This window comes from Ursus americanus, chromosome 35, assembly GCF_024610735.1.
Source record: "Ursus americanus isolate L20-20 chromosome 35, mUrsAme1.1.p, whole genome shotgun sequence".
In the NCBI taxonomy this organism is placed as follows: Eukaryota; Metazoa; Chordata; class Mammalia; order Carnivora; family Ursidae; genus Ursus; species Ursus americanus.
Window position 1 is genome coordinate 8,452,328 of NC_142161.1, and position 27,390 is coordinate 8,479,717.

At 34.9% G+C, this 27,390-nt stretch overlaps 1 long non-coding RNA gene across 8 annotated transcripts in view; it reads left to right on the plus strand.

Annotated features, from left to right (window-relative positions):
• LOC123795723 (uncharacterized) overlaps nt 1–27,390 on the plus strand; it is an 870,146-nt gene that overhangs the window by 465,258 nt on the left and 377,498 nt on the right. For all 8 annotated transcript variants that reach the window (XR_015722996.1, XR_015722994.1, XR_015722989.1 and 5 more), the window contains one exon: nt 23,274–23,471. This is a non-coding gene — a long non-coding RNA (uncharacterized LOC123795723). The remainder of the gene's footprint in view (nt 1–23,273; nt 23,472–27,390) is intronic.

The window sequence follows — 27,390 nt, forward strand, 5'->3', positions numbered from 1 at the left end:
TTTAGTACAAACTATAACAAAAGGTTTGACTTTCCTTTGTTCTTTTTTTTTCTTTTCTTCTGTCCTTTCATTTATCCAACATATACTTAAATATCTTAAGAAGATTTAATATAACTTTTACATGACAGTATATTTTTATGTATAAGGCACCATGTAAACAGAAAGCATTTTTAAAAATGCATCTGTTAGCCTAACTCAAACTATAAGATCTAAAGGAAGCATTCAGAGGTTGTGGTGTACGCGCATTTTTTTTTTCTTTCTGAAAAACCCAGACAAAATGATGAACTTTCTTTGGAATTGGTATCTTTCCACTCAGAAAAGAAGTCAGAATATACCACGATGAGTTCATTTGCTTCCAAAATTTTAGACAGTTACTTACAGATGGATCTTTTCACCTGCTAGGGCCTTGTATTCTTTTTCCTAAAAAGGGTCCCCACATTTGATAAGTTTCAGTTTCCACTAAGCTTGGATCTCTCCCCTTCAAAACTGATCTAGATAAATTTTAATTGGGAAACCAGAAGTGGAGCAGTCCTAAAATGAAATGAATATATGGAAAAATGTTCTCAGAACCTCACAGTAAATTTCATCCTGTGGAAATGGAGATCAAAACCAAAAAAGTATTTTGTAACCTAAAGCACAATGTGTGTACGTTGTGTCCGAACCTGCATGTTCCCTCCTGGATTGAGCATAATAGTACAGGGAACATGCAGGTTACAATTCTACTGTGTACCTCGTCGTTTACACAGAGCCGGCATATAGTAGCTGCATAATAAATATGTACGAAATTGTAGAATCAGCATCTCTCTGCCCTGCCATTACCCTGTTCATGGAAAATCTGTAAAATCCCTCTGACTCCAGGAAATCCTCCTATCTTTCTAGGACAGGAAGTAAAGACCTCAATGGTTGGAGGCCCTGTGATCCTCAGTAAGGGATAATCAACCCAAGGGGATAGAGGAGCAAAGCTGGAAGACCCTGTGATACTCTTTTCAAGTAATTTTTATTCATAGTCAATTGATTGTTAAAGCACTCCAGGGCTGGATTTCTTCTGAGGCTTTTTAATTTTTTTCTGCAACAAATGAGGAATTACTCACTATTGATTGGGCACATGTCAAAAAGCAAAAAGGAAACAAAATGAACAGTTGCATTTCAATTGTGGCCGCTACATAACTAATAGTTTATTGTAATTCTCAAGGGCTTGGTCCCAAATGCCCGTACAGGTTCACCCTTTGCTGACCTCTTACAATCTTTCTGTCAGCATTTTGAATGTTACTGATTCTGTGAGTAGTACTTGCCATAAAGGTCAGGCAGGCCAGTAAGTTCAGCGTGACCTCTCGCTCATGAATTCCCCTTCTTTTGTGGCTTTTCACATGAGTTCACATGTCACGGCCTCTACATCCCGAACTGCAGTAAGCAAATTCCAATCCCAAGAAAAAAAGAGAAAAAAGCAAATCCTACTGGACTATTGCTAGCTTGTTTACACTGCAGGTCTAGAGCAAGCTCAAATCAACAGGGTATAAATAAAAGAAAGTCCCCTTTCAGTAACATATACACAGTTTCAGATTCTTAGTCAGATGCAATTTATTTGTCACTAGCACTGCATTGTTATCAAAGGATTGATACACTTGTAGCTGTCAGATGTGTTAGCAGCTTGAGCAGTGCCCATTCTGGGCTTTTTCCTATTGCTTATTCCATGTATGGCCTTGATGAAATGTGAGTGGACACAAAGCTGATAAGACCTCAGCCCACAGGATTTGCCCCACTGATGATCTGCGTAAATACTTCCGATCCTTACTGCTAATATCCCTGAATGCAAACAGAGACCTGTGCTGCATTCTCTGAAGATGCACAGCAAGTCTCCTCCCAACGATGAAGCCCGTGAAAACACCCTCTCCAGGGTGCAATGACCTGAAAATCAATGCTAGCATAGCTTTTATTTCTTTTTCTGAGCTTTAATCTAGGATTGATGACAATGATAATGCTATTTCATTACACAGTTAGAATAAGAAAGAAAAGCCCAACAAACCAAGATATATAGGATGAATGAATAAGGTGCGTGTGGCAGGCTTGCTGTTTGCTATGGCTTTTAAAATATTTTGGTATTTTTGTTGGCCGCTGCAGTTGCTAGAGCTGCGGTCTGCATAAAGTAAAACCTTAATCACCTAGTCACACTGAAACATGTTAACAAAGGTAAAACTAATAGACATCATAAGCAAGATGTATTTCTGTGGCATCATTAATATGCTTCAGAAGTTTAGAGTAAATGTGTTTTTATTCTTTCAACACATTGGAATTGGATTTGGAGTCATGTCAAGATGTTCCCACTGTCGAAGACATGAGGAGGTTAAAATGGCTCTGTGTAGGGCAGTAACCTCAGGAGAGAAAGAACTGATAGAAAATAAATGGCAAGCTTTTTTTTTTTTCTTTTTTGTCATCTTTTGTATGATAAGCTTATAATGTACTGGTTTCAATGCAGAAAGCCCAGAGAAAAAAATAAATATGTGCTCACCACATTGTAGACAAAGCACTAAGCACGTATGTTGTCAGAAATTCAATATCCCTTTCTTTCCTCTATATCCTCTACCAAACAGAAGATTTCACATAAATCAGAGACTTTAGATGTCTATGTGACTTGAGTATAATTTTCTTTTTCTTTGTTTTTCCTTGCTTACTCTTTTCCTTTTATTCTTGCCTGAGACTTAGAGAATGCAAGATAAAACTGTAAAATCAGCCCCCTTTTTTTTTCAGGTAATTGAGAATAAATTATCCAAAACATAAAGAAGATAATGATAGCACTGCATGAATTTGAAAACCAAAGTTTTCTAGACCAAATCTTTTATTTTACCTGGATAATGGTTCACTTCTGATTGGGAACAATTAATAAGTTTGAATAAATGAGAAGTAGTTTTAGTAGTACAACAACAAATAGTCTTCATGAGTTATCTTATTTAATCCAAATATGTAATTGTTATAATTTGCACAAAATCTCAATTAGAAGGTAATTATTTTCTCTACGAAGAAATCAGAATAGAATTTTTTTAAATTAAGAAACTGAACACATAAATTATTCTATGGCCGTACATTTTTTTGCAGAAGACATTTATATAAAAATGTCAGTGGTCAAACACTGTGTAGCACAGAAACAATATTAAAATTTTAAAACCAAGCATTTATAGCAGAAAAATGGATACTAAAAGAAGCAGGCACTCCTCTTGCATTTATAATTATGGTGCTTTACAATATTTATAAAATACTTTCATAAATATTCTTTGCCTTTTATTCTCACAGAAATTCTGTAAGTAGGCAGAGAAGCCATTTTTGTCCCATTTTACCTCTATAAAACTGAGACTCAGAAGAAATGCGCTCCCCAGAATTATGTAATAATTAAGGGCCAGAAGCAGTGTCTGCATATTTTCATATCATATTTTGTTTGGCTTAAGTGTACTCTTACTTTTGGGGCTACTCATTTCATCTCACTGTCCATACCTTTTATATTTGTATTTTTATAGCAAAGTAATTAACAAACTCCATTTTTGGGTATCAGAAATAAGGATCTGGAAAACTACGAATTGCTGATGCTTTATCACTGGCTGTATGATAATTCAGAAAAAGGCACTAAGGAAGATATCCATCATAGATTCATCCTACAGAAGACAAATATAAATCCTGGCTTAATCAATAATTGATTAGATTCTTGAAATTTTAAAATTATTCAAAGAAATTTGCATAAGTGGGAGTAACTTAAACAAGAAAATAGACATGAGTGATTTGGATGCCATGAAAATTTTAAAGTAAACTAAACTAAAGCTTTCTCTGATAAGATGGAAAAGTGACATGAAATGAGCTCCCTTCCATGAATACAACCTTGGATATGTCACAGAAATAAGAGAAAGGCTGATGCGCCTAGTATTGAAGATTTGAGAAGCCCTTGGAGTTAAGGAACTACAGTGAGGTCATTAGTAGAGAACAATAGGGAGCAGAAAAGTAAACTCTAAGGATACCAACATAAGCTGAGATAGAGACTTTTAGTTTCACCAGTTTCTTTTCCTTGCATTCATTTTTTCCTGCTCATTCAAAATTTAGAGCACTCACTATGTGCAGAGTATTCTTCTAAATGGTGAGAATACAATAGACAGCAAAAAAAAAAAAAAAAAAAACCCAAAAAACAGAAACAAAAAAAAAACACCAAACTCCTACTGAAATGGAGCTGCCATTCTAGTAGGAGTGGAGTTCAAAGAGACCATTGCCAACTCCTTCAGAGTCATTTTGGAGTCCTCCAAGGCAGAATGTTACAAATAGGGTGAAACTCAACCCCAGTTGAAAATGAGGGAATAATGAGAAGTGAAGATAAACTATCTGAACCCTGAGCATTTTTTTCTAAACCTGCAACCGCACACACCAAGAGCGAGGCGGCTGATTAAAACGGAGGGAGACCACTCTGGGCAAAAAACAATACCTGGAGACATGTATGTATCAAATTTCAGAATGGAATGGTTATAGCGGAAGATGGCAAAGTGGAATCCAGCTATTTTCCTAATGTGTCCCTCATTCTAAACTCACTATGAAAGGGCCAAGCTTGGTCCTACTTCTTTTAGTTCCCTCTGCCATGTTTCCTTTCCTACCTCAGCATAATAATGCTCACCAAAAAAAAAAAAAAAAAAAAAAAAAGGGGGGGGGGAGAGAGAGAGGGAGAGAGAGACCTCAGAATTCAACCATGTTAAAAGAAAGTCAACGTATAACAAAACGAACCAGATAAATGTAGCCAAAATGTCAGCAATGTATAATATGTATATTAAATATTCTCAAAGATATGAAGAAGGATATGCTTATCTCAGAGATTCTTTGGGTTCAGGTCCAGACCACTGCAGTAAACTGAATATTACAATACAGCAAGTCAAATGAGCTTTTTTTTTTAATGCCCAGTGCGTATAAAATGTACGTTTACGCTATACTACAGTCTATTAAGTGTGCAATACCATTATGCCTAAAAAATGAGGTACATGCCTTAATTAAATAATACTTTATTGCTAAAAAATGCTAACCATTATTTGATTTTCAGCAAGTCAGAATCACTGATCACAGATCACCATAACAAATACAATAATACTAAAATTTGAAATACCACAAGAATTACCAAAATGCGATGCAGAGACACAAAGCGAGCAAATGCCGTTGGAAAAACAGTGCCAGTAGACTCGTTCACCACAGGGTTGCCACAAACCTTCAATTTGTAAAAAAATGTACCATCTACAAAGTATGATATAAAGTGAAGCTTAATAAACTGAGGTGTGCCTGTATTTGAAAACTGAAAAAGTAACAGTCTTAAGACGTGTCAAATATGCAAACCATATCTCTTGAAATGAAGGATGAAATGTATGGTGTAAATAGAAGGGGTCAGTTTGAGGGGCACATTTGCAAGACAAAAGGTGAAATTCAGATAGCAAGCAAATATCAAAATTTCAGGAAACTAGAACACATGTGCGCTGCTGATGGGAGTAGAGACTGGCACAGCTATACTGGAGAGCAATCTGGAAGTACTTAGTGAAATAAAACCTAGAGCTATGAAACAGCAATTCTAGTCCTGATACTTGCCAAAGAAACTCCCACCTAAATCTGTAAAAGGACATAGTGGCATGCATTAAAAATTTATTTGTTGTGACGAATCCAAGAGAACCAAGAATTCATCACTATGAGAACTTTATATATATATGGAAAATTATGTAGCATAAAAAAAACAATAGAGATACACACAAAAACTAGAATAGATCTCAATGATATAATGTTGAATGAAAAAAGTAAAAAAAAAAAAACCCACAAAACCAAAACCAAACAAATTCCCCCAAACTTTGCAAAAATCATACATACATTTCAAAGGTCCTACAAACACATTAGTGCATTTAGAGTGGGAGGGAAAGGCAGAGGAAAGGCAGAAACTCTAGTTTTAGAGTAAAGGTGAGATATTAGGGTAAGAAAAGTGATTAAAAGAAATGAATACAGAAATGTACATGTTACTCACCAGGGTAAGAATGTAGTTTAAGAAATATATGACTAATTCAATTCTTGAATGAATGAATGAATGAATGAATATCAGTTAAGACTTGATTTGTTGCTTCCAGGGTATGCTTCAGGCTTTGCCCAGGCACATAGGCTCCCAATTAATCCACTTCCTTTATATTTAGCACATGGACTCATTTCTATTTAAAGTCCGTTATGACCATTGGTGGACAGCTCGCTCCTGTACCCACAGTTCTCCCCTTCTCACATTTTCCTATATTTGGTCCTCATCCATTCTTGCATTTTCAAGAGCCTCATTAGCCAAACTAAACTTTCCAACTTTAAATCCAATCTTCTTCTTTCATATCTAGAATCACATCATTGTTTATAAAATTTAACCTTTAAAAGTTACTGCAGAAGGTAGAAAAAACATGAATGAAGGGTTATGTATTGCTTCTCAGTAGTATGGCCTATTTTTATAGTAGCACACAAAGTGTTATGCAAGTAAATCTAACCACCAAGTAAAAATTATATACAGGAAAATCCTCACGTTGAACTTGGAGAGTTCCCCATTTCCTTATCGGCATATGCATAAAGCTATATTGTCCACTGATGTCTTTCAGTAACTATTTAGCCTATTATTTTCATTAATGTGTATGTATGTTACCATGCAAACTTTTTGCAAGGTTGTATTTTCATTTTCTACTTTTTAAAAGTTTCTGTCTTTTTTATCTTATGTCAGTTTAATTTTGGTGTTTTACCCAGCTGTCTAATACTCCTGCCATTCAGTGTATTTATCCCCCCACCCTTGCACTTGAGTGAAGTACCCTTAAAAAGAGTAAGTTATCAGAAAAGCAAGAGGTTGGGGCGCCTGGGTGGCTCAGTCATTAAGCATCTGCCTTCGGCTCAGGGCATGATCCCAGAGTCCTGGGATCGAGCCTGGCGTCCGGCTCCTTACTCTGCTGGGAGCCTGCTTCTTCCTCTCCCACTCCCCCTGCTTGTGTTCCCTCTCTTGCTGTCTCTCTCTGTCAAATAAACAAATAAAATCTTAAAAAAAAAAAAAGCAAGAGGTAAATAATATTCCAAGAAAGTATATATACATATATATATATGTATATATACACTATATATATATATGTATATATACACTATATATTATATGTAAGAAGTTGTATATAAGAAAGTATATAGAAGAAATGTATATATGTATGTGTGGAGAAAGAGAGAGCAAGAGAGAGAGAAACCATGAACAATGAACTGTAAAGTCACAGTAAATTGAACACATGGTGATTTATAAAATTTTATAGGATATTAAAAATAGGCCATTACAGTAGCCTATTTTAGTCCACCCAAAATCAAGGAAGCAAAATATATAAAGTATCTAACTTTTGTACAGGCTTAGATGTTGCCTTCTGTAATGTTACTTAAAGGAATGATGTGTATAACTTAAAATCATTAGGCCATGAAACCCATGGTAGAGAATATTTAAGAATCAGTAACAACCTGCAGTGATGTCATGATTGTTGTTATTTTGTATTTCAGCATACAACATTATTAGCAATTTGTGTAGCTTCTTTATTTCTGAACTGTAAATCTGAGTGATTTTCTATAAATATTTCAAAGTCTGACCATTTTGGAATTAAGTAGAGGATAAACATTACAAATAGAGCACCATGTCTCCTTGGAAGGGACCTATACATCATGAAAACATTTTATTAAAAAGGACTGCATTGGAACTGAAATATAGATGAAATGATTCAAAGCAAATTCTGCAACTGTACTGAATAAACCTACAGATACCATAAAGGCAATTTTCTAAATGTTTCCACATTCTTGGAGGGGCAGATAGTGTGGTAACGTTATCTAATAAATATTAGCTAATGAACATTAGCTAAAATAAATATTCTCTAGTACAGGTGAATACATTTCTTGCCCTTTCATTAAAGAGAACAGTAACCATCTCCTTGTGAGAATAGAAACGGACCCATTTTTACTTGAAACTTTTACATAAATAAAGATTTTTAAAAGTAATTTTGTACCTATAATGGGTACAGTCTTTTTTACCTATGTTCATAAAGTAGATTCACTCAGAAGAAAGAGCAATCAGTATTAGAAAGGAGTAAGAAATTCACGGCAGAGTTGCAGTTAAAATATATTTAGCTGAAACTCTCTCTGAGGAAGCTTTTAAAGTTTGATATCCTTCTTTCTACTTTTCCCACATTTTGTTTCTTTTCATCTCCAATTTTGCCCTATAGTTAATGATTATCAGTGAAAGTCTTAATGTCTGAATGGTTTAGGATGAAAAGACTATTCACATATCTTAGAAATAGGATCATTTTATAGGTTGAGAACTCTCGGGTTACTTGGTATCATGAATGTAGAACTTTTCAGAGATGACTGGCTTTCTAAAGTATCTAACATAAACTCTTTATTACTTCCCCTGCTCTTTCAGCATTGTACTCATTCAGTTACAAAGCTTAGTTCTTTCATGGATGCCTTCACTTATTTTTATAAGCACTGTATTTTATTTTTCTATCATTCTATTTTCCATATGTAACTATTAGTTTATTGATCATATTTCTATTAAGATTTTTTTAAAGATTTAATTTATTTATTTGAGAGAGAGAAAGATGAGAGAGTGCACACAGAGGGAGAACAGGCTCCCCACTGAGCAGGGAGCCCGACATGGATCTCAATCCCAGGACGCTGGGACTGTGACCTGAGCTGAAGACAGACGCCCAACTGACTAAGCCACCCAGGCACCCTGTACTAAGATTTTTATTAACTGTCAATATTGAAATAATTATAGATTTAAAGAAAGTGGCACTATTGTACAATGAGGCCTCTCATATCCTTCACCCACTACCCCAGTGGTTATATTTTTAGTAACTATAATACAATGTCAAAACAGGAAATTGGCATTAATATAATGTATGCCTATAGCTCTATGTCATTTTATCACATGTGTAGATTCCTGTAACCACCACTATCAAAATACTGAATACTTCTAGTGAAAGGTAAAGTCTCTTTCAAAACTCTGTCTCTTTACCCACCTCTGTTTATTATATTTACAACTATTTCCTTTAGATACATGGAGAACCACATCAGGCAATGTTACTTTTTTTTTTTTTTTTTTGCTTCAAGTCAAAAAATTTAGAGAACTTATGAGAAGAGGAAAAATCTATTTACTCATATTTTTGCTCTTGTTTACACTTTCTTCCTCATGATTTAAGACACAGTCTTTTATCACTGTATTTCTGTTTCAAGAACTTCCTTTAGCCATTCTTTCGGTGACAGGTCTGCTGATGACAAATTCTGTTTTCCCTCTTGTAAGAATGTCTTTAATCTTCATTCCTAAAGGACAGTTTTGCCCAATACAGAATTGAGTTGACTGTTTTTGCCTTTCAGTACTTGAAAAATCAGTCACTTATTTCTGGCCTTCATGGTTTCTGATGAGAAATCCACTGTCATTCAAATAGGTTTTCCCTTAAAGATAAAGTGTTGTTTTTTTCTCACTGCTTTCAAGATTTTTTTCTCCCCTTTATTTTCTGAAGTTCTGTGTTTGTATTCTCTTTTGGTGTAGATGTCTCTTGGTTTATCCCTTTGGAGTTTGCTCAGTTCTTGAATCTGTAAGCTTCTGTCTTTAGCCAAACTTGAAAATTTTCCAGTCATTTCTTTAAATACATATTCAGCCTCATCCTCTTTGTCCTTTATTTTTCAGACTCTGAGGATATGAATATTAGATTTCTTGTTATAGACCCACATTTCCTTGGAGCTCTGTTTTTGTTGTTGATAGTCTATTTTTCCTCTGCTCTTCAGATTGGATAATGTATTTTATTCCTTTTTAAAAAATATTTTATTTATTGATTTGAGAGGATTGAGAGAGCATAAGCATGGGGGACAGACAGATGGAAAGGGAGAGGGAGAAGCAGGATCCCCACTGAGCAGGGAGCCTGGTACGGGGCTTGATCCCAGGACCCTGAGATCATGACCTGAGCTGAAGGCAGATGCTTAACCAACTGAGCTACCCAGGTGCCCCTTGAAGTTCCATTTTCAAGTTCATTTATTCTTTTCTCTGTTCTCTCCATTCTGTTGTTGAGACTATCAAAGTTTTTAAAATTTTAATTATTGTAATTTTCATTGCCAAAATTTCTCCTTTTTCTTTTGTATCTTTTATTACTTTGTAAAGCTTCCCATTTGTTTGAACATATTCATAATTGCTTATTAAAACGCTTTTTATGGTGGTGTCTTTAAAATCCTTGTTGGATACATCTGATGTATGTGTCACCTCCATGTTGCTGTGTGTTATCTTCTCATTAAAGATGTGATTTTCTGTTTCTTGGTATGCTGAATAATTTTCAATGTATCCAGGGCATTTTGAATATTATGAGACTGTATTTTATTTAAATTTTAATTGGTAAACCTCTTCTGACATGACACAGGGCAAAAGTGGGAGCTGCCTTGTTATTGTGAAATAGTGCTGAAATCCTGGTTCCCCACTCAACCTCTTTTGGAGAGTGATGCTTCTTAATTTTGCTCCTATATGGCCTTCGCTTAAGGGAGGGCAAGTATCGCCTTGGAACTTGTTACCACTGGATGGTGGTGAAAGTTCCAGTTTCTTACTTGGTCTCCTATGGCACCACCCTGCTGAGAAAGGAGAGGGGCACATTGTTACCACTCAGTAGGAAGAAAAGTCCCATATTCCCACTGGGCCTTCTCGGATACCATCAATGCAGAAGTATACTAGTTTGTGGGGTTTTGGTTTGTTTGTTTTTTATTGCACATTACCGAGTAAAATACTTTTGCATAAATATATGCTAAACTAAAAAGATAGAACCCACTGAAGATATGTAATTAAAGTTATGGTGTATATTTATAGTCATTTTCACAGATGCATTCAGTGTGTGGTTTAAAAAGGAAATTAAAAGTTTAGTCTTGCAGCGCCTGGGTGGCTCAGTCAGTTAAGCCTCCAACTCTTGATTTCAGCTCAGGTCATGATCTCAGTGTCATGAGATTGAGCCCCACATTGGGCTCCATGCTTAGTGGACTCTGCTTCTCGCCCTCCAGACTTTTCAGTAGTCACTTTTTTCCAAGTTTGAATATATATTAAGATTACCATTTTCATTAATCCCAATAGTATTGGTACTATTGACATTGCATATACATTATGAAAACATAAGTTTCAAACAATCATTTATTTTTCATTTTTTCGAAATATATCAAAAGCAGTGTACTGTATAAAAGAAAGTTATTCCACTGTTCTAAAACAGCTTGCAAAATGGAATGTACAAACTGGACAAAATACATACAAAAAACAGGGGGAAAAATCTTTCTAAGCAACTGTACTGATAAAGAGGAGATACAATCTCTCCTCTCTATTGAGTGGATTCAGTAAGGGTCAGTGCATGTAGTAGTCAATGGAATAAAAACCAATAAAAATATGATAAATGAGTGGAATGAAAAGTATCTAAGGGTCAAGTGCCAAATCTATTCTGCTGATTCTGGTGGATATGTATTTTTTAACACATAGGAAGACATCTGCCAAAGACACACATATGTATCAGACATAATAGTTTTCATCTGCAGTTTTCATTTTATTTTCACTTTTAGTTTTTCCATTTCTGTCCAGATTTCTTCTCATTGGTTGTCTAACCATTTCTGCTGTATGCTGAATTCTGCCTTCACCAGTGTTTAGCATATATACATTTAAAAGTATATTAACCTGATTACTTGTCCTCCTCATAAACAATATAATATATATAAAAGGCAAACTTTCATGTTTATCTCTACCTTTGTCCAGAGCTTATTTTAACTTTTAAGTTTATTACAGCCAAGTAATAGCAAATATTGCCATGCATTTAACTGTTTATTGTAGCATGAGCACAAAAGAGAAAATGAAACTTTGTGAAGCCTATATTCCATCACTCGAAAGTATGTATACAGATCATTACATATTCCTCACCATAGGCCAGTTGCTTAGTGACCAGAGAAGTAGAGAACTACTAATTGAAAGTATTCAGTATTGCTGTCCATGCTTGATGCAGGACATGAACTTAGAAATAGCAGAGACTTTGTCAGATAAAAATGTAGCTTGGAATGAAAGAAAACCAGTTGCAATATTATCTATCTAGAAGTGGTTATCATTTGCTTATATATAATAAATTTTGTTTGCAAAATAGTTTACTGTGTTTCATTCTCATGAAATGTAACTAAAATAGATTTTATCATTGTCAACTGTACAATCAGTAAAAACCAGAGTTATGTAGCATTTATTGATAAGACAAGAAAATAAAAGACAAAGAAAGAAGAGAATAAGAGGAGGAAGGAGAAGAAGCAGAAGTAGCACTAAGTTAGACCCAGCTTCCTTGAGGTTAGTAACAATATCTGTATGGACTTTTCCGTTTGTGTATTATATTTCATAATGAAAACAAAGGGGGAAGAAGGAAGAACAAAAAGGGAGAAGAGGAAAAGAAACAATGTCAAGTATGTAGGGGAAAGAAAATTGGAAAGAAAAAAAGAAAAGTAACAACACTGTAGATGAATTTATTCAAAACACTATGTATTCAAAGAAAATAAATGAGTGATCATTGTGTGTCCACCTTCATTTAATAGAAAAGACTAGGACAGAGAAAGAAAATGTCCTTCATAAGACCAAGACTAAGTTAGCAAATTAGCTCAATTCCCTTGTTAGCTTACTTCCTACAAGACATCTAATATAATTCCATATTTATGGACTCTCACTGTCCAGAGGCATACATGCATAAGTGTGTGTGTGTGAGAGACAGAGATTTGAATAATTTTTTCATAAGAGTTCATGTGTTGCAATAGTCAGTTGTCAATTGTATCTTTAACCAGATTACATCTAATAATAGCTGAAAACAGGATATACATTAATTCTGTGTCTGATCACCTGCTGGTTAACTGTACATCTTATGTGAATTGCAAATACTTTTAAAAAATGGCACATAGTTAAATGTTTAAAATCGCAACTGATCAGAATGTAATTGTTAATATCCAGACACCATGTCAAGACACATAGGGTCATTATGAATATGAGTTGTCTCCAGTGATTGTAGGTAAAGGTGGTAACATAAGAGATGGTCTTAGTCTATACTGTACCAACAATACAATCTTTTAAAATAAATCCTAGAGATAAGTTGTCATTTATCTGTTTCTCATAAAAGGTGAGTATAGAACATACTGAAAATCAAGTTCAGCTCTTTGTATTCTGGCTATACTTATGCATAATTTAAATATAACTTTTTATTTGGGTGTTCATAAATAGCATCTCTATTTACATACAAGTAGCATGCATTTTTTTCCCAAAGACTTAAAGTTAATGAAAGACAGGAGAGTTGATCAAAATTCTGAATAGCTGAACAGAAGTTCAATATGCCTTTGTTATAGCATACCAACCGACATTCTATCCAGAATCTGTTTTGTCTGTCCTTGTTTTAAAAATAAATACTTCAAGGGCCCCTGGGTAGCTCAGTTGGTTGGGTGTCTGCCTTCAGCTCAGGTCATGATCCCAGGGTCCTCGGATCAAGTCTCGCATTGGGTTCCCTGCTTGGCAGGGGAGCCTACTTCTCCCTGTCCCTCTGCCTGCTGCTTCCCCTGCTTGTGCTCTCTCTCTGTCAAAAAATACATACATACATACATACTTGAAGATATTACTATATGATTACAGCTTTCTATTGCTGTATGACAAACCACTTCAAAACACAACAGCTTAAAACAACTAAGCAGCAAGCATTTACCTGCTCACAGTTCTATAATCTGAGCTAGACACAGCTGTGTGGCTTGTTTTTCCTCCAGAAGGTGTTGCTGAGCTTTTCTCATGTGTTTGCATTCAGTGAGCAGCTTCACTGGAACTGGTGGACCCAAGATGGCCCCATTCATATGTTAGTGTGAAATGACTAAGGCTGACCAGGCTTTCCTCTCTGCCATCTTGGTGTTTTATTCTCCTAGTCTTTCATTCCCCTTTTCCACCATGGGGCTTCTCATCCTCAAGGAAGCTAATGTGGGTATTTTTTCACAGTGTCTGAGGACTAAGAGGGAATGAATAAATGGAAGCTACAAAGCCTCCTTTAGACCTAGGACAGGAACTTGTACAGTGTCACTTCTGTTTTCTCTTGGATCAAGTAACTCATTAGGCTAACCTATGTTCAGATTGGGAGGTCACTGCAAGGATATGAATTCAAGAGGCATCATGATTCACTGGGGACCATTTGGTAATATGTGTTAAGGTAAAAAATTTGTTGGAATAGAACATGTATATAAAAGCAGTACATCCTTATATTTGGTTCTTACCATTGTCATAAAAATCACCACAAACCTGGTGGCTTGAATTAAAAGAAATTCATTGTCTTGCAGTTCTAGGAGGCAGAGGTCTGAAATCTAAGTGTTTGGGTATTGGTTCTTTACAGGAGACTCAGAGAGAGAACCTATTTCATGCTGTCAGGAATTCTTGGTGTTCCCGGGATATAGGCATATCACTTCAATCTCTGCCTCTGTCACCACATGACTTTCTCCTTCTGTCTCTGTCTATTCTATCTCTTATAAGAACATTCATCATTGGATTTAGAACTCATTATAATCCAGGATAATTACAATTTAGATTCTTACCTTAATTACATCTTCAAAGACACTCATTCCAAATAAGGTCACCTTGTAAAGTTCCAGATGGACATACCTATGGGAGAACACCATTCGACCTACTACAATTCTCTGTCAAACTTTATAATTTCCCCCCATGCTTTTTCAGAAATTTCTACTACCAAGAATCTGGAATTGGAAAACCTTATACTCACACATATTTAAAGCACTGTTTCTCAAAACATATTCCTCAGGAAACTAGTGCTAAGAGTTCTTCTATGAGTAAAGGATTTCTTGGTCACATAATTTTAGAAAGTACTGCTTGCTATTAATACTTTCTGGAGAGTCAAACTGCACATTAATTTATTAAAGAGAAATTGTATAGGAAAAAAATACCAAATTTTTAAGAAACACTTGTTTTTCCTTAACATGGTCCCTGAACACCTCCATTTTTATTCAAGTAATACCTATCAGTACCTCACAGAACCGGGGTTATATGTGTCAAAGATTCTGATATGAACTGTGGTGTAGACTACATGATATTAGTTTCAAAATGTAAAACAAAATCAACCTGTACATTATTGAGCATTTTAATAATCTGCTTTCTGGTCCCTGAACATTTGATGCCTGGAATGTTTGTTCTCCTTTTTCTGATTAACTCCTACTTGTCCTTTAGAACTCTGATTAGAGTTCATTTTTGAAGACAACTTTTCTTAACTACCCAATGATGCAGTTAGATGTTCTTCCAGTGTTGTTTTCTTCTCCCTGTTCCTAATGTTAACATATCACTAAGGCATCCTACTATAATTACCTTGGTTTGTGTTCTTTATTTAGTCTCCAAACATGTTTGTTGGGGGTAAGAATCTTATTTGTCATTGATTCCTCAGACAGAACTGGTATTCAATACTTGTTGAACGTATGGATAAGAAAATTTGACATCGCGTAGAAATAGATCAACATAGCTCAGTGGTATTCATAATCCTAAAAGAGCATTCAGTTATAGAATATTTTGGATGGAAATCACTTTATGCTTTCAGAATAATGTCATCTGAAGCCTTCTATTTTCCACAGTTTGTAACAGTCATCCTCAGAACTTAACTCTTTGTGTTGTGAATGCCCAACACTAAACAATGGGTCAGTGGAATTATTACAAAAAACATCAAATAGATCAAAGAAGGTACATGGTAAAATAATTTTAAAAAATTAAATCCCTTTGATTCAATTAATGAAGACGGACTCTTTTTTTTAAGGATCATTTATTTATTTATTTATTTGACAGAGATAGAGACAGGCAGCGAGAGAGGGAACACAAGCAGGGGGAGTGGGAGAGGAAGAAGCAGGCTCATAGCAGAGGAGCCTGATGTGGGGCTCGATCCCATAACGCCGGGATCACACCCTGAGCTGAAGGGAGACGCTTAACCGCTGTGCCACCCAGGCGCCCCTGAAGACTGACTCTATTACTCAGATAATTAGGTTTCTCCAAGAAACAGTGCCAAATTTGGTCAAGCTATACATTAAGAAGAAAAAAACATTTCTCTTCTAACAGCCTCTGCATAACTAAGTTTATATCCCTTTCGGTAGTCTTCTTTAGAAACAAAAGCTCTATTGTTTTTTATACTCATTCAGAATTACTCAAATGCCGTAAGCCATTAAGCAACAAAGTTGTGGCAGTCCAATTAACTGAATCAACAAGAGAAGTAAATTTTAGACCGTGGGCATATCATCCTACTAGAGAGATATTTACCTCCAGCCTATCTGCCCCTATACCACTAACATGTTCACACTATTAGATAAAACTTACATATAATTACTTAACTTTAATTACATATAACTAATTAAGAACTTATGCTCAAAGGTTTCCAGAATTTCATATCTAAATACTTCTCTCAATATAAGACTTCTGAGCATGAGGGCAAGTTTGCACAGGGGTCATTCTCTTTTACATTTGCAAAACCGAAAATCTATTACATGTAGCAAATTTAAAATTCGTGGAATATACTTAGTTTGCTTAAGCCTCTTCTGATGGGGTTCATATCTATTCTACATTGTTAAGACAGTTAGTAGACCCAGCAGAAAGGACTTCAAAATATTTTTGTTTCCTATGGAAGTTTGGAAATCTGTTGACTCCCTAGATGTTCTGTTTGTAAGTCTTTCATGCATTGTTTTCCCTTACTTATTTCTCTTCACACACATGCAAGCTATTTTCTTTCCTATTGTGTGTACTTGGCAGATTTTCTGGGCACTGAGCCCAGTTGGTTTAATGTGTGCTTATTATTTTCTATAGCGTCCTTGATTCTGTTTTGGAGATGGGCATTCTATAAATTATTAATGATTATTATTGTACTTTAGATTCCACTTTCCTTTTGGAATTTAGAAACAAAGAATGAACATTAAACCCAGTTGGCAACAACCAAGAATATCAAAGCTATACCCAATGCTCAACTGTGAGATAGGAGAATAAAGAATGTTTTGGAGTGATTAAAACAGGATTATTCCTATAAATAGTTAAAATAAACAGATGTAAACATAAAGGACTAAATTTATCAATTGACAAAATCCTCACCCATTTCACCATCCAAACATTACCAATAAGTTTTATGATCAATGTTTCCATGGGTAAGCATATTCTTTAAATACATAGAGCGGAGAAAGTGTCAACTTTCTCCTCCAATTCACAAGAATCTGTGCACTTGATGTAGTAAGTATGATACACTATCAAACAATTAATAGGACATTGCTGAATTCTGAATTTTGTCAGATAATAAAAGCAATTTGAATTTAGCTATCATTTCAAAGAAGAAAAAAATGTCACATTTATAAATAATTTATACACACGCACATTTTTAAAGGAGTCAATACCAAAGGAAGAAAAATGCAGAGAAAAATAGGTGGGGAAAAGTCTCTGGAGGTAGAGAAGAAGAAAAAGAAATTTTTATTGGCAGTGAAATAATCCACACAAAAGTGAAATTTGGGTCTTTACCTTGTAGCTGTAATGATTCACATTTTGAAATTAGAGTTTAACTAAAGGACAATACATCCCTGATAAAGTGGAGCTAAGAAGATGTCATAAGAATTGTGAAGTAAGCACTATCTTATTATTTTTATACTGAAAGTGTATTGATTCTCAATTATTTTCATCCTAATGTAAAAAATAATGAAATTACATTTTATTTTCCAAAATCATCCTCTCCCCAATCATGTAACTTTTTTCTTCTTTCTCTCTCTTTCTCTCTTTCTTTCAAGCATTGTAAATACTTTTTAAATCCATTCTCCTGAAATTGGATCTGGATCTAGTGTTTTGATATACTCTGCTATAACTCTTTGTTTTCTTTGAATAAAAATATTTTCTACACTTTCATTATTCTAATATTGATTCAGCTTTAGGGTTAATTTATATGCAAAGCAAATAATTTACCCAAACTTGTAAGGGATATGCATTATCAGAACACAACACCTGCAGGACAAAAGAGAGGTTAATTTCATTGTTGCTCCGAAGCAAAAGGAGATCATTATGGAGCCTGCAGTAACCAAGCTCTGTGAAATAGCTGCATTAGTCATTAACTTTCCAGCAGTAAATTTCATATCAAACTCAATTAACTACTACATAGCTTTTAATGACAATATTTTTTCAGATGCAGCTCTTGTTTACTAATAAGATTTCACATCACGACTATCTGTTCCATTACTTTCTCCATGTTAATATTCAAGTCTTGATTTTCTCCAAAGAAAATGGGGCAATGAAAATTGCATTTGCTGGTAGTTCTCTTTGAATTATGTTTCAACATTTCAAGTGTGTTAATGTAATGCTTTAGAAGCTAAAGGGAACGATTATATAGGAAGCCAAAGTCCTCTATGTCTATCCCCAGGATTGATTAAGTTTGCTATTTATGCATATTTCCCCACAACATTGCTTCTGTGTTGGAATTCATCAGGATCAGAACCATCTAAATTGGAAATGTCCCTTAGTATATTTTTATCACAGTGAAAGTCAAAGCCCAGAATAACAAAAAGGCACAAAATTAATGTCATCAGGAAACAATTTACGCAGCTAATTAGCATAGCATTCTCATATAAAAAGACAGATGGATTAAGGGATCAGGTCATTCATAGCCTGCGGTAAACTACTTCAGTCTTTAATCCCCTGCTGTTACTTATCAACGGGTGCTCTTTTTATGGACTTAGATGGATCCTTGCAAAGATTTAGATTCTCCCATTAGATTGATTCACCTTGTTCCTTTAACTTTTATTGATGATATATTTCATTATTTTCTTACTAAAATAACAATAAGAACTCGAATTTAGTTAACAGCTGGAGAATTGAAATTAAAAAAGTCTCTGAACATTTCCCATACAATAGCTTCTACAACAGACAAACACACACATTTACTAGTCTGTCCTACTAAGAAACAGGCCTTGGTTTGAAGGCAACCTTTGAAGAGTTATTTCCTAGTTCAACAAGAGTTGGGATTATTTTGCAAGTGCTATGCACAGCATCCAAGACAATGAGGAGCCGCTAATGATCAACCATGAAAAACATCAAATTCTTTAAAGAGAAGTAGTCAATCAGAATAGATTGATTTCCATGAGTGTTCTTTAAAATGTTTGTAAGAATAATGTCTAAGAAAAGTATCACTAAAGATATTTGATCTAGTATATATAAAATCCAAACCAACAAATGAAAAAAAACTGTCTTTTTTAAGTTGCAGAACATAGGGAGATAAATTATTTCCTTTGATTATTGCATTAATTTCGTAGGACTGACCTAACAAAGTCCCACAATGTGGGTGTCTTAAAACAATAAAAATTTATCATCTGATGGTTCTGGAGAGGAGGACTTTGAAACCAAGTGTTGACAAAGTTGATTCCTTCTGGAGAACTCTGAGAGACTGTCCACTCCATGCCTCTCTCCTAGTTTCTGGTGGATGCCAGTAATCCTTATTTTTTTATTTATAGGTGCAGTCTGCCTCTGTCATCCCATAGCATTTTTCCCTATATGTCTCTGTCTCTCTGTGTCTAAATTTCCTCTTTTTATAAGGACGTTAGTCATTCAATTAGGGCCCACCCTAATCCAATATGACCTCATCTTAACTTGATTACATCTGTTAACACCCTATTTCCAAGTAAGGTCACATTCACAAGTACTGGGGTTAGGATTTCAACATACCCTTTTGGAGATATATTTTAACCCATAACAAAAAAAAATGCAATCAGAATGTTAGCTTATTAATGTATAACAAGAACTATGTTATATGAAATAAAATTCTTACTCCAGCATGACCAATATATATTTTTCCCCAAAGACACACCTGTATGGGAAAACAAAATATAGTCACATGAGAGCTGGGTATATATTGTATCAAAAAAAAAATTAGATAACTAGACTATTTTATGCCATCAAGCTAAAATAAATGGACACATGCATTTTAAGTCTTGCCAAGGGAATTGACAATTTCCATAGCTCAGACTTCCTCCATATTTCAGGACTTGGAATTACACTTGAAGAGAATGCAGATTTATACCTTAGGGGCTCATCTGCACCTCAGTTTCCATAGGTGACTAACTCTCCAGTGATTGACAGACTTTCTTTAGGTATCTTAATGAATTCAGCGGACACTACAAAACTTCTTGGCTTTAGATCCCTTAGTTTGCTTTAAAGAGCTTTAAGTCTCAGATGGTATTCTTCCTTCTCTTAGTTTTTGGAATTATGATTTTGCAGTTCTTCTCCTTGTTATACCCATGTGCTAGGAACCTGCCTCTCTATACAGAATATATATATACATTCATACAAATTGTCCCATTTGGAGAGACATGAAAGTATTCCTTTCTTTTTTTCCATTCTCTCTCTTTAACAATGATACACAACTCTGTACATATCTATATATGTGTAACTGTATATATATATATATATATATATATATACACTATATATAACTGTATATGTATGCAAATATATATATTATATATAAATAAATATATAATATATATTTTGGTATCTATATAATATATATTTATATGCTTATATATTCTACATTTATATATTTTATATATATATACATATATATGTATATACATACATATAACCATATATAATCACTGTTATCATTTATTGAGAACATATTATGTGCCATGATATATATGATATACTTTGCATTCATTGTACTGTTTAATTTTTTTTTTTTTAAGATTTTATTTATTTATGTGACAGAGAGAGACAGCCAGCGAGAGAGGGAACACAAGCAGGGGGAGTGGGAGAGGAAGAAGCAGTCTCCCAGTGGAGGAGCCCGATGTGGGACTCGATCCCGGAACGCTGGGATCACGCCCTGAGCCGAAGGCAGACACTTAACGACTGCGCTACCCAGGTGTCCCTGTACTGTTTAATTCTTAAGATCTCAATAGGATACTTATTATCATTTCTTTTTCAAAGGTAAGGAAACCAGGGCCAATATTGCTGCTCTACATTACTCATTTTCTTCATAGCAGGCATAAAAGAAATTAAAATTCATAGTTTTTCCACAATTTCAAAGGTTTTGCATCATGTTACTTTCCTTTCAGCAACCTGCATTATTCCCAACTTTATTTACCTCACGACCTTGGAGTTTGGACCTCCATGCCTTTGTCTTTGCTTCTCCCGTATGTAAAATGTCTCATTTCGACATATGTAACTCCGGGTTATTTTTTAAGGTAAAGTGAAAATATCAACTTTTCTAAGAAGTTTTTAGAAATAAGTTGAAATTAATAACCCGTTCTGTACTCACTTAGCCCTTTGTTTGTAATAATATTAAGCATCCTATTATCCCATGCCATTAATAGTTATTTGTGTATATATTTACCTCCTTCAGTAGACTTTCAAGTCCATTAGGGAGGCACCTGGGTGGCTCAGTCAGTTAGGCGTCTGCCTTCGGCTCAGGTCATGATCCCAGGGTCCTGGGATAGAGTCCCATGTTGGGCTCCTTGCTCAGTGGGAAGTCTGCTTCTCCCTCTGCCTACTGCTTCCTCTGCTTTGTGCTCACGCTCTCTCTCTGTGTCAAAGAAATAAATAAATCTTTAAAAAGAAAGTCCATTAGAGACTTGCTCCTTAATTTATTAATTAATTCAACAAATATTAGAATATCTAGAATAACTAGTATATTATTAAACACTGAATATACTACTATGAACAAAAGAGGTGAAATTCCTTCCTTAGGAAAGGAATATGTAAATCTTAGGGAATATGACATTTGTCAGATAAGTATTCAAATAAAGAAATAAAATTATAACATAGAAGCTGGAAATTATGCATTTAATAAATTTTTTACTGAACATTTAGTTTAACATTAAAAATAATATCAAGTAGTTATTTTGATTTAAATGCATTTATCTTAAATTAATACTCATTCAAAAACAAGAATTCAGAATTTATTTCTTCATATACAGCTTTAAAATAATGGATAAAATAATAAAATAAAATGATGCATAAATCGCTTTCTTCAAAAAAAAGGATATATTTGTTATTGTTATTGCCACTTTGCCATCATCAGATTAAAGAAAAAGAAAGCATTTTATATTGTATTGCCATAGAAGAAAGAGTTACATGGGAAGCACATAAAAGAAGTTCATTCTTCATGTTTCTGTATCTGTGGATATAATTAAGAACAGAGTCAGGTCAGGTATTTTTGTGCTAGTAATGATCTTGTGTAATCCTCGTTGTCTACACATTGTTGTTGTTGTTGTTTTACTTGTAAATATTACAGATATCTGAAAATTATTGTCAGTACCTAGCAATAAATAAGAAATGTGTAATTTTGGTGAATACACAGCAGTGATTTGATGGACGGAGATCATCTTTTATTTTCCTACCAATAAAGTAAATTGGAGATTAAGTTTTGCGGATTGTATAACTGGGAAGGAACTTAGAGATCATTCAGTCCAGAGATTTTATTTTATAGATGGAACAAATGGGGCTTGTAGAAAAAGTTACTTAAACAAACTTGCAGCCCTGTAAGGGACTTAGCAGTAGCTCAAAACTGTATTTTTTCACTTTAAGTTGACAATTAGGAAAATCAGCTATGACTGATCAGTAACATGTAAGAATTAGAAAATTATATAGATAAATATTTGTACTTTTAAAAAGAACACAGTAAAGCACTGTAATTTATCAGTTTTTGCTCTCAACATCCTATCAGCTTTTTGGGAAACCCACATTTTCTATATATTATTTTCCATTTTCAAGAGCAGTGATGCATTTGAAAGACATCTTGGAGGGCTAGAGTACTATTACGTTTTACATTAAAGTTGTTTTTCTGTTTGTTCTCTTCCTGATCCTCTTTATATTTGATTCATTTGGAAAAAAAAAATCCGTATCTTATGTTAACCTAGGAAGATAATGTATTTTCAGAAAGAAATGTATAATTGATTTCTAGCATACATTCCATAAATAAAATTACGCCTTATATAACATTGCTGTCTTTTTTAAGGCAGATAAGATCATCCTTTGTCACAGAGCAACACAAATACTATAGTCTCCTTGTGTAATGAGACCTGTCAAACTCAGGGAACTCAGGTGGGTGTCTCAGTGCTGTTTCAGGTTTGGACCATGACCGTATATCATCAATACATGTCCCAGCAGGAGCATCAGCTGTGTTGAGTTACAGTACCACTGTAAAGCTAATAAGTGATTCCCATTGACTTCCTTTGTGTCCTTTCTACAGGTTAAAACCAGAAGAGGGAAAGGGTAAATAAGCACACAGCTCTACCGTACATCATTCCGGCTGGGAACTGAGGCACATGTCTGCATGGAACTAGCATGGGAGGCACAGCATCCCACATGTGAAGGCTGTTAGTGAACTTCCTATGTGTGACGTTGTCCTGTGTGCATTGGAGTTGCTTGGAATCACAGCAATGCCGAAGTAAGTAGCTAAATCTTTAAAGTTCAATTCAAATAAGCAGAGTGCTATATACCAGATTTTCAGCCTGTGTTGTTGCAGCAGTTTGTGCTACATTGGATTACTTTTACTGTTTGTTATATTTTTTAGCCATAATTCCCAACCAGACGGTAAGTTTTAAACTAAACTGAGTATATCAAGTATATCAGGTTTGGACCTTTGCTTGTTAGGTCTAGGCACGGTTACCTAGGAATTAAATTAACCCCAATTTATCTTGTTCAGAATTACATTTTAGGCCAAAAAAGGAAATACACAGGTATTAGATATATTGATCATCTCCCCAGATTCCTGGTATTACCTCTTCCCTTTCTTGCTAAAAAAAGCGGGGTATCAAGTAATAAATTGATAATATTTATGTCTTCAGAAACCTAGACTGTTATATAGAAACATTGTAGAGGGGTGCCTGGGTGTCTCAGCTGGTTAAGTGACTGCCTTCAGCTTAGGTCACAATCCCGGGGTCCTGGGATCCAGCCCTGTGTTGGACTCCCTGCTCGGCGGAGGGCCTGCTTCTTCTTCTCCCTCTACCACTCCCACTGCTTGTGCTCTCCTGCTCACTCTATCAAATAAATAAATAAAATCTAAAAAAAAAAAGAAATATTGTAGAGTGGCATGTTTTATTTATAAACAGAGATAAATAGAATTTTTCTGAAGGGGCATAAGTGTACATTTTCTTGGGTTGGGTTCAGAAATAAAACTCTGAATAATTATAAATCAAATAATAAGACATTTATAATGTTTAGAACTCACCGTCTCTGTGTAGCAGTCATAAAGAGACACACAAGTGGCCTTCACATATAGTGGTCGAGCTTGAAGAACAACCTTTCTTTAAGAGAGAATTTGAGGTTGAGGCATGACAAATATGAATATGAAAAGGAGAAGAACTTATAGCTCAGGGAGGGGAAGAATGGCCCCTTACATGGATTCAGAATCCACTGACCTCCAGTCTCTCATCATGCGAGACTCTACAAGAAATAATCTATTAAGTATATTAGGGAAAACATAGGCCCCAAACAGAGGGAAAAAAGGAGAGAGAGAGAGATGAAAGCATTTTGGACCAGTAAGTAACATTAGATCTACACGTGTGAGAGAAATAATGAAATAAACATAGAAAAGAATTGAAAGGCTTAGGGAACAACAGAGAAGCACTTTCCACTGCTGCAGGAAGAGAATCAGATAGGAGTATCCCTTCCAGGGATGACTGTGATACATGAGAGTGATAAAAGTTTTTCAAGATCTAAAAAGTCTAAAATCTGAGGTCAGGAAAGATTTCAAGGATCATTGGAAATACCGATCTTCTCTGGGCATCTGTGGGCACAAACTATCAATGACATCTTGAAGCCAAAAGTTTTATAGGTGATTCTCTATTTGTGATTAAATGAAGAAAAAGACAAAGGGATTTTCTTTGATATGAGAGCCTTGGAACACAAAGACAGAAAGGCAAGAATTGGAATGTGGGCAAATGGTTATAAATGTTAATTACCCACAAGAGATGAAGGTAGTATGGAGGTATGGACATATTTCATACTAAATTCAGAACCCAAGTATATATAGAAGACTTAGTAGGGAAATGCAAACATAGGTGTTTAAACTAGAGCTGGAATATTGAAGAGGGGAACCATTTTTGTCCTAAGAGGCAGTATGGCCTTGATGCGGATCGAGATCTTTTAAGAACCTCCAATGGCAACCCTGAGCTCATAGGAAATGGGAGAATATATCAATGAAGAGGCCTTATGAGAGTGGGTATGGATTTGTCTATGTCAATCTTCTTTGTCCCAAAACAAATAGCCACACATTGGTCGATGATAGCCTTTACTATTTAGGCTCAATATACTGAAAGGCAGGGGAGACCATTTCTTTCTTCATGTTATTTCCTGAGTGGAGAGAGAATTCTACCTCAAACTCCAGAGGAAGTGTTTTTGCAGTGTCCTTAATATCCTCGTCTACTTTATCTATAAGAAAGGAATTACTGATCTTTGGCAACAGATTCATAAAAACCTCTTACTTTTTATTGAATATTTAATTTATTCAGTACATTTGCATATGGCATGGCTACCTATTCCCTTGACAAGCTAGGTTTCAGGCTGTGGGATTGACTGGTATTTATATTTTGTATATGGTGAGCAGACCAAGGGTAGACCTTTCTCTGCATTGCCTAGTTCTGTCTTATTGTCTCCATCTCAGTTTATCAGTCTGTAACTGGATAGCATAGTCTGAGACACTAGCTCTTCCAATTTGTGATAGGGATTTAGTGCCTTACTCTGTTGTACAGACCTTTTAAATTTATATTGGTAAGTAAGGAGTTTTTCAATAGAGCCATTAAAAAATACCTTGCATGTTGGGGGTAATGGGATTGTTTTCTTTGGCCTAAGAGAGCTTAGATTTTACTCATATATGTCATTAATTCTTGATTGATTTGTGTAGTGGGTTGACTAAAACCTAGATCTTGAAAAGGATTTGTTTCAGTTCCCTCTACCTTCAAATTTTACATATTCTGCCATATGCCTATATGTTTGGCAAAACTTTTACATTTGACTTCAGTTATTTGGGGAAGAACCAGAATTAATTAGAACTCAACCATCAGATAAAAAGAGCTCCCCAGCTTGGAGAAATCATTTCTCCTTAAAAATCCTGCCAAATTTATGGAAGGGATTGTAAATTTGAATATAGTCTACTGAATAAATGAGAATTTATTCAAAGAAAATCTTCATTTAGTTATTCCTTAGGTAGAGTGTACTTAATAAGATATTTACATGTATTTTCATTTGAACAAACTTATTTCACTAAAAATAAGAGTCCTTAGTGTCACAATATGATATTTTATTTATCCTTTCTTTAATGAAAATATGGAGGGATTTCTGTAGATTGGTAATTTTGGGAACCATTCTTGAAAAATGATCCTTTTATCCTTGAAAACTGTACTTTTAAAGACACAATTGAGGTGCCTGGGTGGCTTAGTTGGTTAAACGTCTGACTCTTGGTTTCAGCTCAAGTCATGATCTCAGAGTCATGAGATCAAGCCCTGTGTCAGGCTCTACTCGGTGCAGTGTCGGCTGGAGATATTCTCTCTCCCTCTCCCTCCTCTGCCCCTCTTTGCACGTGCATGTGTGCTCTCTCTCTAAAATAAATACATAAAATCTTAAAAAAAAAAAAAAACCCATACAATTAAATCTATTTTTGTAGAAACCTTGGCAATACAAAATATAGAATTGTAATTTTGATTTTTATATAATAATCGAATGTTATAAGTGGATAGAAATCAACATTTTGAGTCATTAATGCAATACCTTTTATTGGAGAATGGTATTAGAAACCAGATACAGAAACTAGGTTTGCTCGCTCTTACTAGGTAGTCGCTGCTCTTACGCATGGTCAGCTGACAGAGCAAGGAAAGAGAGCCTGTGTATATACACAGAATTGTAAATATTTCTATAAATAACCATGCATACCTCTATTAAGCTAAACATGAGTTCATACCGATATCTTCATCTTAAATACATTACCATGTGATTCATTCTAGCCTTCTCACCTAGTTCATAGATTCTCACTCAAACAGTGAAAAATATGGCTTCTGCTATCCAGCATCAATTAATTGTTCATTTGCAATGTACATGTATTGTGTTATCACAATGATTAGCCTGTACCCCTGGGAGGGGGAACTTCATTAACTGAAGTACTGTGCTTATATATAATTCCTTTGCCTATAATCTTACAGTCTCCTCTCATTTCCAAAGTTACTTAATTAAGCACATTTCCCTCACCCACTTCAGTGAGATTGTTTCATACATTTTAAGAGTTATATTTTTTGTCACATCCTGCACTCCAACATTTCGTAATCTCTCTACTTTCTAATGGATTTAAAAAAAAAAAAACTGCATAAATGAAG